The following is an 11,477-nucleotide window of genomic DNA, read 5'->3' as shown; positions in this document are numbered from 1 at the left end:
ACAACAAAAAATCTCGAATCAAAGCCCTTTGAAAGAAAGGGACAAGATCACAGTTTCCATATGACAAGATCCAGAAACCAACAGGAATACTGGAGAATCTTTCTCCATGGCAAAGTCCTCTACCTTCTACTTAGCAGACAAAACATGGGCACATTTATGGTCATCTCAATAAAATGCATGTGCTTATAGGGACATCCACATCCTCATCAACCATGGTGCATGCATTGCACAATCCCTCTCACTTCCTTTTCTCACCTCTCCATCTATAATGGTGAATCATTCTCAAGGAGGATGTGGTAGTTCTAGCTAAACTAGTTATGGAGTTGCCCATTTACTTGAACTCAAGACTCATAACCGGTATTAGCAATCTTAAAGTCAATTTGCGTCAACAACTGTTGCAGTATCAATGATAAACTTTTTGCATACATTAATAGGAAATAGCAAGCCACAACAGATCAATGATAGTAGGCAGAGGTATGTTGGTTCTCTGACACCATCACATTTCTTAGATGTTTACATAGAGGAGTTATCGCACCATCAATATTTTCATTCAGTTTCCAACTCAATCAATTCTGATGTACATATTTTGTAAACACAACCCCTAGTATAATCTAATGTGAACACCAGCTCTCAACTCTCCCACTGTTAATAATGCTGGATAACTTTTTGTCCTCAAGATTTTCTGCATAGACACTTGATTTGCTAGAATGCCCCTAAAGTAAACAAGCAAAAATAGGGATGAAAAAAAAAAAAAAATCTTAAGTAGACTTTAGATATGCATAACTTGTTTAAGTAGACACAACTATTGTTCCCCTTCAGTAGCCATCCATGACTTATAGTTTATATGCAGGAAGGTGGTTCCATATATTGTGTTCTCTTTTTCAGGATCAGCTCATCTGCTCCCCAATTAGGTCCAGACCAACGAGGAGAAATGACACTCCTTGAAACAGCAGGAAGTAGAAGTGAATGCCCTGCGCCGAGAGGAGACTTCAGAGTGCAGCTGTGAGTAGGAGAAGAGCAAGAGCTAATTGCTTTTTGTAAATTTTGTTCTCCTTTTTTATAGGAGGCGCTTCCTCTTCTTGTTCCTTCAATTTGGTGAGCTCCACGAGCTCACTATCTGAAACTCCTTTAAGGAGCTGCATAGGTTTTGCATCTCTTTCGGCTGCGGCCAAAAGATCAGATTCCGAAGATCGTCCTGCTTTCTTTGTCACAATCCACTCGTATGAACTTCCGAGTTGGAATAAGCCAACCACCATGGCATTGAACTTGGTCACTGACATTGTGTTATCGAAGAGAAGGTAAGGTATGAGGAAAGGGATGGATCTCGGGGCTGGTAGAATATTTAGGAACGACACAATGACAGGTATGTAACAGATTATCCAGATTGGCAGCTCAGCCTCAGGTACAAACATCGATAGAGGAAGAATTATGCAAAACAATGTGAATGAATAAAATTAGAGGATGAGCTTTCTCAGGAGGAAGAAAAGAAGTATCAAGTTGGCCTTCTTCCATATCGATATCTGCAAGATCATTAGAATTCTATGGTAAATTCATTTGTGACATCAAAGCAAGATCAGCATAACAAACCTTGGATTTTAGGATGGCCGGAAGGCATACACGGAACAAGTGCATTGGACCGGAGTGCCATTGGTGCTGTTGTTTTCGGTAGGCTTCATAAGATTCAGGCACTTCACACAACACCTATGGCACCACAAACATATAAGCCTTTTGCCACACAGTGAAGCAATTGCATTTGAACAACCTTGATGTCGTTGAGGAAGACAAACTTCCAGCCGTTGAGGTGAGCACGCACAGCACTGTCCATGTCTTCGACTGTCGTTCGCTCAAGCCAACCCCCTGATTCCTCCAATGCTCTGATCCTCCGTACGCCGGCAGTCCCATTGAAACCAAAGAAGTTCAAGAAGGTGCCGTTGACCTGCTGTTCAACCTCAAAGTGAAAACAGAGGTTGATGTTCTGCAGCCGAGTCAGCAAGTTCTTATCCTTGTTTGCAAAGCTCCATCGGGCCTGAACTAGCCCGACCTCAGGATTTCCCTAAACTGACAAGGGCCTGTGAGTGCACCGAACCAAGGAAGCCCAACCATGGCAATCTCGATGGATCATTACCTTCAAGTGTGGAATTGTCTTCTTGCGGAAATCAGGGTTGGGAGTGAAATCAGCATCAAAGATGGCAACAAATTCATAGTCCTTAACATAGTCACAGCTCATGACGGACTTCAAATTCCCAGCTTTGTAACCCGTTCTGATCGAGCGATGCTGGTAGACGATGTTCGTACCCCGCTGACTCCACTTGGACACCTCAGCGGAGATCAAGAGCTCGATCGGCTCATCGTCAGAGTCGTTTAGAACTTGATCAGCAGACGATCTCTCGGCCAGTCGATACGGCAAGCAGCAGAAATGGACTGCTCATACACCTGCAACCACACAAAAGCACCATGAAACTGAAACTGAAACTGAAAGCTGTGGAATTGATCCAACTGAGCGTCGATGATCGTCACCTCTCTTTCATTGCGCATGGGAATCTGGACGAGCACCATGGGGTAGTCGCAGCTTGAACCCTCTAAATCTTCTGTCTTGAATGGATCGCCATTGATGGCGGGCTTGATCTTCTTCAACTTGATGTAGAGGCAGCCGAGGCAGAGGACTAGGCGGTCGATCGACTGGACGACGAAGAGGACGATGCAGAATGCGCACAAGTTCTGGAGAGGGTAGGCGATATAGTCGGCCCGGAAGGAGAGCCAAGAGATGTAGGCGTCGCGCGTCCACCCGCGGGTCTCGCCGGCGTCGGGTATGCGGAAATTAGGGTTCTTAAAGTGCCATCCCTGCAGGTAAGCGGCCATTTCGAGGGAGAGCATAGCGATGAGGAGCAAGGAGGTTCTGAGGAAGCGGAAGAGCAGCCTGCCGCCCTTGTGCTCTTGGAGGAGCGGCCTCGGTGGCGGAGGAGTCTTTTCCTGACGGCGCCGAGAAGGGCCCAGACGCCGGCGGCCAGCCAGGCGACGCAGCCCACGGCGCGGTGGGCCTTGAGGAGAAGCACCCACGTGAACTGCTTCGCATTCTTCCCGCGGCCGCCCTTCTCCAGGAAGGCTGCTGCGCCGCCACCGCCGCGGTCGTCGAGCTCCACGACGGAGTAGTTCGGGTTCTGCATTGTCACCATCACCGGCGTGCCGCCGCCGCCGCCGCGGCGGCGGATCTCCTTCGCCCACCAGTCGCCAAGATCCAAGCTTGGAGCCATTTCTGCAATTCGAAACCACAACAAGATCCCAAAATGCTAACTTTCTTCGATTTCCAGCATCAAAATTTGATTTTTCTTGGCGGAGCTGGAGATCTCGAGCCGCCTCTGCCTGCCTTCTAAAGCTCAACGAGACAGCATTGCCGGGAAGGTATCTGTCTGTAGTCCAAAGCCCCAAACTATGTGGCCACTATATAATAGTCCTGAACAAATCAAATCCTCCATTGTTGAATCTGAAACCGAAGTAAAAAAACTTAACCCTAAAGAATGAACACAGAAACCTACAGCTACTTCTCGTTCCACTTTCCAGATGTCGAAATCCTGAAACAAAACAAAAATCGTTTTTTAGCCGACATGATGAACTCCTAATTACATCTGTAATTAAAAATGATTTTGTGGCAAAAAAAAATCATTTTTTTTATTTTGGCAAGTAAAGAATCAGAATAATTCATTCTTGGACTTAGTTTAGATTAAACTACAGAAAGCAAAGAACTTTGGGATAAATTAGATTTTGTATGATGTGGTGATGAAGAGGGATCTATCAATTGGTCAAAGTAGAAGAAAAATACTTGATATGGAGGTCAAAGTCAAAATAGTTAAAAGCCTAGACTCTTGAAGCAATCAATTAAGTTGAGCGACGGTATTGATTGTTCGGTTGGGCGTGACCATCCGATTGTGATAAAGCGTATCTGAACGATCGCTTTCTGAAAGCCCGCGCCTGAGGATAATAGACAAACAGCAACCCTCCCGAGCCACTTCCCCCGAGCGGGAAGCATGGCCGATCAGACACAGGGCAGCCTTTCGTCAATAGCGCAATCGAATGGAAAACAGGGCAATAGCTCTGCTTAGTACATCCGGACGAGGACAACCTGGTCGAGCGATGGTTGGTTGGCCTTGTGTGGACCTACTAACTATCTTATCGTATCCTTTTGAGAGTCTGTGTCACTGACAACATAGCATGCCCAGTAAACAAATTGTACTTTAGAAGCTTCCAGGTTGTCACATCATAGGGTTGCATGGCTCCTTAAGGAATAGTGTCAGGGACACTTTTTGATTTGTTTTTTCCTAGGATGCCTAGGAAACATGCTTACGCTTTGAGATACGTGCACGAACATTACAATGACGCTATAAAAGGGGATCTCATCTACAGGTGGAGATATGTGCAACTTTGTTTCCCACACACTTTTGATATAGTTCTCCATTTTTCTACTCACCAAAAACTAACTTGAGCGCCTTAAGGTTATCGCCAGGAATCCCTTCCCAACTCGACACTAAAGACTCTTGTGTTGCAGGTCTACGCGGAATCCTCGCCTTGTCAACTTTCCAGCCACATCCTCAGCTTGCCATCATATCCGTTTTCAGACAGGATCATATTTGGCGCAATTTGTAGGAAAACTACCTGTAACCGAAATGTGAAGATAGAGGATGATGGACGACTTACCACAGTGATGTTGACACTAGAAGAATTGGAAATGTTGATACAAGCGTGAGTTGCAAAGATGTTGGAGCAGCAACAGATAGTGGTTGATCGCCGAGTTAATGAGCCCGCGACGTCGGTGATAGGACAACAAGTATATCATATAGGCTGAGCAAAAAATCCCACCGCTTGCAGGCTAAACAACAAGTCGACTGACACATTCAGAGACACACTAAATGTGTCGATCCCTTATCACTAAGTGTTATTCCACACACTTTCAGAGGAACACGGCCGAGCAGAGAAGGCACAAGGATCCTCCTCGGATGGCATACCCGTTTGGGATGAGCAAAAGGGAAAAGCACCTAGGCTCAATGATTCTCCCGAATGGATAAATAGACACAGTTCTCTTAGGAGATCTTGGGCGATCAACTGGCGCGACACTACGCACCGTTGACGATCGGAGAGTACACGGGGACGACCGACCTCGAGAAACATCTGATCAAATTCGACAACATGGCCACTCTCCATCAGTACACTGATGGAGTCAAATGCCGAGTGTTCCTCACCACGCTCTCCGAATCAGCACAGATGTGATTTAGGCGATTGCTGATGGAATCTATATGCAACTTCAAAGACTTTCGAGCGGCGTTCTTGCAGCACTTTGCAAGCAATCGCTGCCATCAGAAGATAAATGTCAACTTGTTCACGGTTAAGCAGAGACCTAAGGAGGCATTGCGGGCCTACATTAAGAGGTTTAACCAAGTGGCTATGAAAGTCCCATCAGCTACTCTAGAAATCCTAGTAAGTTTTTATAAGTACCCCGTAGAAGTTTTGATATAATCAAACCAAGTCAAGTTAGGTCCTGTTATATTTTGATGCCTTGTGTGTAAAATATGACAATAAAATAATAATTAAATAATAAGATTATTTGAGAAAATAATCTTAATGGAATTTTTAGTAATTTTTTTGGAATTTTTTGGAGCTCATGTAAAATATCTTAAAATTAAATAATAAATGTTATTGGACGAAAAATCTTATTGGATTTTTCAGGAATTTTTAGAAATTTTTCGGGATTTGAATGGAGATCGTATGACCCGTTTTGAGGGGATCGATTCAGGGTACAGTGGAGACCTGTTTGGAACACCATTCAAGTGGGAATTAATTAAAGAATCAACTTAAGGTTTCATTAAATTTAACCCTAAATAAATTAGCCCTAATTCCTTATTATTTTCCTTCCCCTTCGCGCGAGAGCTTCCTTCGTCCCGAGCCTCACCAGCGACCGGCGATCATTCTCTTCCCCTCTCGGTGTCGCCGGCGCAAGCAACCACCGGAGCTTTAAAGGGGAAACAAGTGGCTAGTTCTTCTTCCTCGCCTCTCGGTTTCCTCTCTCCCGATTGCTCTCTCTCGAGGACGACCCAACGTCGACGGAGGACGACTCTTCCTCGGTGGTCTCGGCTTCCTTGCGTCGATTGAGGACCATCACCGGAATCTCGAAGGAGTTGACGCTGTCCAAGCCTTCTCCAGTGGACCGATCGCTTCCTCGACAGTTTCTTGCGGGTGATCGACGATGATCCGGCGGAGCTAGGGCACGGCGAGGAGAAATTGATTTGTATCCTTCTCGGCCAATTGAGCTCCTTTCGCTTCTCCTCTTCAATCTACTCGCTGGAGGGCGAACTAGATCATCACCAGTTGGAGTGGATCGCACGACACCATTGGAGGCGATCGGTTAAGGTAAGGAAGTGTCGGGAAGTGCTGTGAATTCAAAGTTCCTTGTGTAATTGGGTTTGTTTGTGGTACTCTTTCTGATCTGGACTAGAGGGAGGCTTTGGATTCACATTGTGGTGGACTGTGCCTTTGCTGTTCGCTGACCTTCTCCAATTCTTGCGGCTGGGTTCTGTGGAAGCTGTCGGATGAGGAGGTAAGGTTCTGTTAAGGTGAATCTTGTACTGTGGATTAGGGTTTCAGCAATTCTTTGCTATACAATTGAGTTTTTGGATTGATTCTTGGAAGAATTGATGGTGGTGTTCTGTTGTAGCTTCCGGACAATGGCTGGCTAGTTGTTGGCTACGGGATTTGCTGCCATCTCTCAAGGTAAGTGTCTTCCAGTGATGTACTACTAGTTTTCTTATTAGAATGCTACTCTATTAGGTTTTCTAAGGGATTGTAGAATTGATTCTTGATGTTAGTAGATGACACGTAGATTAAACGATGGTGTTAAATTAATTAATTGATTTGAATTTGGGATTTGGTTGTGATAAGTTGATTTGTGATGGTTATTTGGTGAATGATTTATGTAAATGGATACATGATCATTATTGGTATGTGTTGGATTAATTGAGGTTTGTATTGGGTTGAAATTTGTGGATATGATGATTGGTTGAGGTAGATTGTTATGTGATTATTCTTGAGATCATTGGATTGCTTGTTGGTTGGATTATCAGATGTGGTGGTTTGGTTAGTTGTAGATGATGATGTTAGGTTGTTGTGGATTTATGATGAGTTTGGATTAGTGAGTTTTGGATTGATTAATAGATTGTGGATTATGTTTGGATCTAGAAGGAGTTGAATTAAGGAATTAGGTAAGTTATTTCGATTAGGGTTTTCCCTAATTAGATTGGGGAGTTTATTTAGTTATTTGCTACCTATGTAATTAGCTAAATATATTATGGGTGAATTACATTTTACCCCCTGAGGTTTGGTTAAAGTACGAAACAATTCTCGTGGTTTCAAAAATAACAAAAAAAACCCTGAGATTTGGCAAAAGTAACAAAAAACATCTTGACTAGTCGGCGATAGTAATCAACCGGCAAAGATAAAAAAAAAGACATATATACCTCTGCGTTTCAACGGAAAAAAATAGTAAAAAATTACCTGAAGCAGCTAAAAATTAACTAAAGTAAAAAATTACTGCAGCTTGATAGAGTAATTCCACTGATCGATTGTGTAAACCCTAAACCCACAAAGTCAAAATATCTTTGATTACAAATTCCTTACCGAAATGTATCTATTGCAAAAATCCGTTCTCGTCTTATGCTCCGAACCATAACCCGTCGTACTCCACGTCTTATGCTCCCAACCAGATTCCTCTTTCCCATATTTTGTTTCTTTCACTATAAAGAATAATCGATCAGTGAAATGACTCTCTCAAGCTGCAGTAATTTTTTATTTTAGTTAATTTCCAACTGCTTCAGGTAATTTTTTACTTTTTTTTCCCGCTGAAATGTAGGGGTATATATGTCTTTTTCTTAACTTTGTCGGTTGACTACTATCGCCGACCAGTCAAGGGGCTTTTTTGTTATGTTAGTCAAACCTTAGGGATTTTTTTGTTACTTTTGAAACCACGAGGATCATTTCATACTTTAACCAAACCTCAGGGGGTAAAATGTAATTCACCCATATATTATTTGATCGCAGGACTTGGATTCGCGACGAGCGTCTGGACGTGGGATTTGTGGACACGATCTATGTATTAAGGCAGGTATTTCTTCCTTTACCTCTATGTAGATTTTCTTTGAGCTTAGTGCATGGTTGTTATTTGACGGATTATGTTACTTTACCTTATATCATGTTCGGTTGCTGTTTTTCCTGCTTGATACTTCTGCTTTAGCTTAGAGATGATCTAGTTATATCATGTGCAGTCTCAACTCTTGATATCTACTCTTTTGTGATTACACGTGTAGAGTAGGTCTTGTAGAGATTGTTGGGTTATTGGTATTACCATACTGATTTTTGTATAGGATGTGCATTGTACGTAGGTTGGTATGTGGTATAGGAGTTATCTTCTTGACCGTGCATTTACATGTGGTGTGTACATATGTATTTGCCATGTACTTTTGGAGAAGTTGTGTTGATTGTATGTTTGGGGTATATACACATGTCTGTTGTGTTTTTACTGGAGGATACATGTTGATTGTACTTATATTTTGTGTACATGTGTCTGGTGGGATTATTGGAGATTTTTGGTTGATTATATATGTGTAGTGTGTACATATGTTTGGTGGGATACGTGGAGGTATCATGACGATTATACTCATGTTGGAGGTATTTATGAGGTTTGGGGTGTTGCATGGATGATGATTATATATATATATATATATATATATATATGCTCATATTCATCCGACGACCATTGTCTCCCATTTGGTTGAGAGAGTCATCGGTTTGGTTTAACGCCACACTCGGCCACTCATGGGTAGTGGTAGCCTGGAGCGTGCCGTCGTGCCGCCCGGCCACGAGGTTTAGTGAGATCCGTCGTTGTGAGTCAGGGACCCTGATGCTATGTAGCTAGATAGCTACTAGTGGACTGTCTGCCTCGACCACTATATAGTGGGTTGGAGGATAGATCTCGGCCATACAGGGGTCGTGGTGTCCGGAGAGGTGTCGGGGTGACCACGGAGCACGACACGCAGCTTATTATTCCCATTCACGCGCGGTGCATCTCAGATTTGCATACGCCAGTAGATACTAGACGCGATGATTGTCACTTGATCGAGATATGATTGTTGCATATGGTTGTTACCGCATACATGTCATTTATTTTACATGTATATACATGTATTTATATTGTATCACATATTTAGTGATTTATCGATCATTATACCGTAGTGTCGATTCCGATTGGGTATGTGCATTTATAATATGGTTATAGCATATGACGTTATTATATCAGATATGTTTAGGTGCATTGATTACGATAGTATGATCATGTTCTTTATTCCCTACTGAGACTGTATACTTGTGATCTCCATGTTGTTTATGGACCATGCACTATCTTGTCTATTACCCGCTGAGTTACTTATAATCACCATCGCATGAATACATTTATGTTTTCAGGTAGCTTGTAGATGGTTGGTGTCGCTCGGAGTATCCTGTCTGCCGGGTCCTATGTCACATCCAAAGACTGTGTTTGTTTTCTTTTGTATATCTTTTTATTATTTTTGGCATTGTATTTATGTGTAGCCATGTGACTATCTTATGATTTTGGTGTTGTATTTGTGTTTAAGCCGTGCCGACATGTATTGTATTTATTTGGTTTGTGTGGGTTTTCCGTCGTTTTTCCGCTGTGTTTCTAGTGCAGCCATGTGGGCTGCTTTATATATAACTGCGTCGTTGTGATTGTTTCATTCCAGCCGAGTGAGCTGTGATTATAACTGCGTGGTTGTATACATATATATTCCAGCCGCATGTGGCTGATATATTTTGTTTGTAGTGATTTTTCATATTGTCACCGGTACAGGGGAGATGTTGCCGGATTTTTGTTTGGCAGGGACTCCTTTGGGGGCATGACAAATTTAGTGGTATCAGAGCGGGTTTGCGATTCCTATTCTTCATGTTTTAGGATTTTGTGTTTCGATTTTCTTGATGTGTGACTTTTCGAATTTTGGGACCAGGCAACAGCAGGACATCTCCATGCTATAGGAGGTATGTTTGCATATTGTTATCATACATTTCTGTGTTGGTGTATGTATTGTTCCCCATGATAGTTAGTTATGACATGTGTTAGTACTCTCTGGTTAGTACCTGCCTATTTATTTGTAGCATGCATTGCATGTGTTAGGTCAATCACTGATCACGGTTGACCTAATGGAGATTAAGGATTACAGTCTTAAGGGATTTGTCATATCATACTACCAGTAGTTTTAGTGTCAGTTACTACTAGTTGGTTGAGAGTTAGAGTCACATACTAGTCCCTGTTATTATTAGCTGGGTAGTGGACGATATCTGTATACTCATGTTGACTCAGTTAGTAGAGTATTGATTTACTCCTGTTTAGGATTGGGTTACCTGTTTGACTTGTGCAGTGGGGTTTGACTTTTCTTAGTTGGTTTCGTGATCCTATTAGTTCGGTCGGTAGAGGATCGATTTACCCTTGTTGACTTGGGTAGTTGTGTATCATTTACCTTAGTTTGATTAGTGGAGGATTGATATACTCTTGTTGGATCATATAGTAGTTGATCGATTTGTTTATGTTGATCCGATCAGTAGGAGATCAACTTACTCTATTTTTAGAGATTCCTATCTTTGGGATACTCGTGCTTGGTTAGATATTTTGGGAGACATATTTGAGTACATGACTTGTACCGTCATGGGGAGGACTGAGTTAGCCGTATACCATTCTCGGCTTGGTCAGCCTGTAGAGGGTTGTCGTATCCTATTCCATGGGGACTTTGACCATGGACTGTTTGTACCTGATAGGATGACTTAAAAGGTACATTCGGATAGGATACCTCCACTGATGTGGGAAAAGTGTAAGGCTACATGCTTAACACTTATGAGATACAACCATTACTAGGGTGTATGAGTTGGAGAGTACATTTGGATATATGATTTGTACTGATGTGAAAGAGTTGAAGTTAGTTGCTTAACCTTTACGTGACCCGGTACCATTTGAAGGAAGAAGCAGGGAATGTTTTTTGGAGATCCGGTCATCACTTAGTGATTTATTTGAGGTGTTTTGAAGAGAGAGTAGTTCTCTACCTCTTTCGGCGATGACTAGTAGACTCGCCTATCGTTGCTCTATGTGAGATCCTGATTCATAGACCTATCGGATGTAGTTAGATATGCTTGATGTATCTAGTGTTCCTCTATCATTGTTTAGGAGACTATCTGGTATGGTTGATTGATGTTGAGGATGATTTTGATTAGTGGATGTTGTGAGATCAGGTGTGGTGATATATTGTCTTTCGATGATTTATTAGTGGATATTTGACTTGAGGATATACTAATTGGTACTTGAGGTTGATAACGACATGGAGTGTGGTATGTCTGTGATATATATGGATTTGTTGATTTGTAGTTCGTGATCATATCAC

General features: G+C 42.5%; 1 long non-coding RNA gene and 1 pseudogene across 1 annotated transcript; one reads left to right on the top strand and one right to left on the bottom strand.

Annotated features, from left to right (window-relative positions):
• Window positions 1-482: 482 nt before the first annotated feature.
• Window positions 483-3,511, bottom strand: LOC121975849 (annotated as a pseudogene).
• Window positions 3,512-5,876: 2,365 nt separating this feature from the next.
• Window positions 5,877-9,560, top strand: LOC121975847. The gene is made up of 5 exons (XR_006110450.1): window positions 5,877-6,396; window positions 6,482-6,583; window positions 6,701-6,756; window positions 8,080-8,143; window positions 9,499-9,560. It is a non-coding gene; the product is annotated as an uncharacterized LOC121975847 (long non-coding RNA).
• The last annotated feature ends 1,917 nt before the right edge of the window (window positions 9,561-11,477 follow it).

The sequence above is a fragment of the Zingiber officinale genome, chromosome 4B (genome assembly GCF_018446385.1).
Source record: "Zingiber officinale cultivar Zhangliang chromosome 4B, Zo_v1.1, whole genome shotgun sequence".
NCBI lineage: Eukaryota > Viridiplantae > Streptophyta > Magnoliopsida > Zingiberales > Zingiberaceae > Zingiber > Zingiber officinale.
The sequence above is the reverse complement of the archived record's forward strand: the minus strand, read 5'-3'. Positions and strand labels throughout refer to the sequence as shown.